Source organism: Haliotis rufescens, unplaced genomic scaffold (assembly GCF_023055435.1).
Source record: "Haliotis rufescens isolate VD_foot unplaced genomic scaffold, xgHalRufe1.0.p SCAF_10, whole genome shotgun sequence".
NCBI classification, from domain to species: Eukaryota; Metazoa; Mollusca; class Gastropoda; order Lepetellida; family Haliotidae; genus Haliotis; species Haliotis rufescens.
In genome coordinates this window covers 35,404,284-35,409,837 of record NW_025963780.1, presented here as the reverse complement: position 1 = coordinate 35,409,837, position 5,554 = coordinate 35,404,284, and positions in this window count along the sequence as shown.

The following is a 5,554-nucleotide window of genomic DNA, read 5'->3' as shown; positions in this document are numbered from 1 at the left end:
TTGAAGTCCCTTATGAATTTCCAACAGTTTGTGTCACCCGTGAAGATCCGGGGAAGAATTGGTCTTCAGCAACCCATTCTTGCCGTGAAAGGCGACTATTCTTGTCGTAAGAGGCGACTTATGGGATCGGGTGGTCAGGATCGCTGACTTTGTTGGTGCTTGTCATCGTATCACAATTCGATGCTCATGGTGTTAATCAATTATTTACATATGGCTGACATATTACTGTGCGGTGTCGTTAAAAAACCATGGCAAATGACTTGTCCCAGCTGTGGTATCTCGCAACAATGGCCATGACATCCAATAGCACAAGGTGACAAGGTACAATTATTTAACTGAAATGAACACCTGTTTCATCACACTACCACTGTTTAGCCATTCAGATGCTTCGTTGTTCAGTGTCAGTCAGTGCATTAATCATTGACAAACATCTCATTACTTAAACAATAGACATACAGATGTGGCAGTGTTGTATATATGTGTTCTTTCTGTGTTTTATATATTTGTATACATATAATGTTTTGTAATGAAATGGTGTTTTAACCTTTTATTATGTTGCATTAAATTAAACAAACCTGTATGGCTGCTGTATTCTACAGCTCTGCAGCAGCATAATGACTTAATCTCTGCGTGGAGTTTTCTTATATTTAACTTCTACTGGTTGTTGGGTCGGGTAGTTAGCTTGGGTCGGTCCTTTGTTTAATACAGCTTACGCCTGATTGGCCTTGTTTAAAATACTTACACCCAGCATTTAACCAGCACACCAGCCACTACACCTTGGCCATGCTGACAACAAACATTTGCTTTGTGTGGTATGTTTACCTGAGATCGTTCTAACAGATGCTCTAACTCTATCAGATGCAGGCATCATAGTCCAGTCAGTTTGTGTTTGGTGAACGCAGTTCGCGCCCCAGTTTAACCTACAGGGGCGTTTGTTCTGACCTACAATAAATCCTCATCACATATAACGACCTGTTATTCATGAACACCCCCGGTTACAGAGATATGCGCCCCCGCAATTTACATCATGGTGCAAATGGTATCAATTCTGTTTCATACCGGCAAATGGTATCAATTCTGTTTCCTACCCGTAAAGATCCGGGTTAGAGCTTGAAAAAATCTTCAGCAACCCTGCGACTAACGGGATAGGGTGATCAGGTTCGCTGACTTGGTTGATGCATGTCATTTTGTCCAGTGAGTGAGTAAGATTTTACGCCGCTTCTAGCAATATTCCAGCAATATCACGGCGGGGGACACCAGAAATGGGCTTCACACATTGTACATATGTCGGGAATCAAACCCGGGTCTTCAGCGTGACGAGTGAACGCTTCAAACACTAGGCTACCCGACCTGAACTGTCATCGTATCCAAATAGCGTAGATCGAAGCTTATGTCAATGACTGCATTGTCAGGTCAAGATTCGATTATTTACAGACCGCCGTCATATAGCTGGAATATTGCTGAGTGCGGTGTTAAACAACAACAAACAAACATCATACTCCTGATTAACACTGTACAAACAGATATGTTTCTGTTGTTACAGGTGTGGATTCAGTCGTGTAGTTACGCCCTGTCTTCAATGGGTATAGCTATGGGGTGCATAGTCACTATGTCTGGACACAACAAAATGAATAACAACTGCTTCAGGTATAGTTTACGTCTATCAGCCGCTCCATCATCTATTGTCCCTCTACATAGAATTTGAAATATGCTCTTGTCGATTTTGTATCGACACAAATACTTTGTATATTGTCGTAAGCATTACTTGTATTGTGTAACCTAAGTAGTATAAAATTCTGTGGAAGGTGCCCTATGCATATTCATGAGCCTAGTGTTCTGCTGAAAGACATGCCTGACGTCACAATGAGGACGGAGTCATTATGCATGAATGTTAAGAATGTGAAGAATGAGGCCTTTGTTAAAATGTAATAGCCAAGGAATTCTTTAGGAATGACAACTATTTGGAATGTAGTGGGGTAGATTCCTTCAGGTGTATACTAGAATGATCATCAGCAAATTGAATGTCACCCTTTTGTGAAAGAATGTGGACATGTGTTAACACCCTTCTCTGCTTAGCGTAGCCTATCTCGCTTCACTTAATAAAACAGAACCATTTTAAATGTTAATTTTAGACATGATGCCAAAAGGTTATCTAACAAATCAACCCCCTTTTCCCCTTCAACAGCCAATGAATTTAAAACCTATTTCTAGATAAAATGCATGCGTACATTCGTTTCTCCTTCCATTTTCAACTGGGGGCACAGGTGGCCCAGTCGTCTGAGGCGCCGCGATTCGCTGTCCCTTGGGCACGCCAGAAACCTATGATTGTACTGTAGGTTCTAAAACCGGTTCGTTCCGATTATGTTTCTAGGTTTGTCAGCACAATACTCGTGCTTGTAGGTTTCACTGGTAAACGTCTGAGACCTGCATCGCTTCGGGGTTCCCTCCCACATGAAGATGACGCGGCATGATATAACTGGCGCGTCATGAAGCCAGTCATGAAAGACATTCTATGTCGATATGACAGAGGAAGAAAGTGACTCTGAATCTGATAATGCTGGTGCTGGTGATGAAAGGAGTGACCAAGACAAGCAATAGGAGAAAAACATTTCTTTAATTGTTGTACCTTGTTAGTCTTCATAAGTTGTGACTGACACATCGTTCTCTCAAACTTTTACAACATATATCATCAACCAACTTTAAAACATATTAGTTTCAACACATGTTCTTTGAAAAAAACTACTTTTATTATGTAACGCACATTTGTTTGTTTGTTATGTATATCTTTCCATTTGCATGTTATATTAAAAAATATAAAGATTTTTCAAAGGTGTGAAATAGTATGCCGCAGGGATATTTAGAAATGAAAATTTTCAAAATGTAGAAACATTTTTTTTCAACACGGTCACCACTTCAGTATAGAGAGAATGTGTTTTAGATAAACTATTCAGAGAGACATTCTACTTAGCTCAGCCATTCAACATAAAGAGCAAACTTTGAATTTGGGATAAACTAGTCAGAGCGACATTCCTATTCCTCAAGCTAAGTGAATAGTTTACATCAAAACAATTTTCAATATGATAAAACATTTTTTCAACACGGGTGACCCACATCGTGAACAAGTTTCCCAAAGCGGCAGCCTATATTGAGACACAGTTCAGGAATATCTGAGGTATTGTTCCCATCTGTCCGGATGTCGGATGGGATTAGAGTAAATACTAACGAATTATCTCTAAACAGGGTACTGTAACTTAAACATAGGTTACCGTGAGGGGGACGGTTATTTCTATTAGACCATTTACGGTGGTATGTCACAATATAGGGTAGAGGCGAAATAGATTGAAGATAGTAAACTTAAACATACTCTCCACGAGTCAGACAAGTTCTAAAGTCATGTGGAATAAGGGATACATGCTATACGGAAGATATATGTTTTGTGAATTTCAACAGGATTTGGAAAACACTATCGGTGAAATTATGACTTTATGTAATGTGTACCAACAACTTGAATAATTTATGTTTTCACGTGTAAAGTTTTCATAGTTTATTCGTGTAAACATTGCTACAACTCTGTGCTCGCTATATTCAATGACATGTAGGTTTTCATTGATGTACGTAGTAAACTTTGAGTAGTTTCTTCTTCTTTTCATCGTCTTTTAGTCCATTGTTGATAGGCATTAACTAAACATAAAATTTAAATTGATGGCTGAGATCATGCAGGCATTGTCCGTTTATTCATTTTTTGTTCATTCATGGACCTGACTGTGCACAGATGAAAGGTTTCAGGCGTAACATCATTTTCCATTCGCCCTGAGAAAGCGTTATACCTTTTGTTGTTGGTTTCTCATTCAGAAACTGCCTCACGTCAAGTACCGTGCGAATTTCGCTACGACAAACGACAGCTCGCGTAGAATAGGTTAAGACAAACTGTGTGTTGAAGCACTGTGAAGAAGCGTTGATAGACTGTAGACTGAGGATTGGTACTGGAATGGCTTTTAAACATAGTATATTTCATTGCACGAAAGACACTGTCATATGTGTACTTCAAAACGATAAAACCGTTTCTACCTCGGTGATTGAATATATACTTGCTGGCCCAACCACTGTACAGCATGTGCGTTCAAGCAATTTACAATGGCGAACAGACTGATTTATTCATGAAGAGTATGAAAAAATATTCTGAAACTGTTCATGTATCCTTAATAAGATCTTTGGATGTTTCATTTCTATCTAGATTTTACAATATACACACATTCATTTATCATATGTTCGGTGTATAATATGTCATGTGAACTACATATAATTTAAGAAGGACGTGTATGGTCGGGTTCAGGGCTTAGATAGGAAACATGAGCGAAGGAGATTTTTCAGAGTTGGAAATTAAGACTGAAGATAAGAATAAGACAACGACAACTTTTTACATCGAAATATATCACGGGGTGAAAAAGTAGGGACTTTTTTTTTATAAAACTATCCTATTTTTTATTCATTTGTTCGTGTGAAAATGATTGATGGTATTTGTTGAATGAGATTTTTTTCCATCCAAAAATGAAAGGTTCATCTGTATTTTGTAAGCAAAAACAAAATATAGATTTCCTAGCAGTCGGATGTGGTGATGAAATGGTAAATGAGAAAATTCTCCTCTTTGTCTCGATGACGCTATTCTAAGTATTCATTGAGTAGTTATATCATGAGATTGAGGACTGTTTTATTCTTTTAAGATAGGGTGACATTTCATTTGATGACGATAATTCTACTACGTATCTGAAGGTATCTACCCTGACTACATTTCAATAGCTTCAATGATATTCCTACGAAATTTCACACTTTTTTACGAAATCATTCTAGTATGTATCTGAAGGAATCTACCCCAGCAATATTTCCAAATAGCATCACTGCCATTCCTAGGGAATGCCAAATTTCTCCACGAAAGGGTGACATTCCATTTGCTGATGATCATTCTAGTATACATCTGAAGGAATCTACCCCGACTACATTACAAATAGTTGGCATTCCTTAAGAAATCCGCGGCTAAGACATTTTAACAAAGGCCGCATTCTTCACATACTTAACATTCATGCATAGGACTCCGTCCTCATTGTGACGTCATGCATGTCTATAAGCATAACACTAGGCTCATGAATATTCATAGTCACCTTCCACGGAAGGTGGGATAGGTATAAATTTAATACTACCTACCTACAATTGACCACGCCTGGAATGAATGAATAAGAAATACATTTCTATAAAGATTAGCTTCGGTGGTGATTTAAGAACTCTGCTTATCCAATCAAAATAGAGTATTTGCCATAATTATGGCATATTTAGAAATTAACCAACAAATTACGGAGATTAACTGCCCCGTGGTGTTTGACCCGAGGGTCCCCAAAATGCATATGTTAATGTCTGTTAATAAGCGTTTACATTCAATCTCGTCACCACTATTGTTATAATATATTGTTCATATATTGATTTATAGGGATTCGATAATAATTTGCCTTAGCGATTCTCTCTCCAACCTTTTCTTCGGCTTTGCATTCTTTGCTGTCGTTGG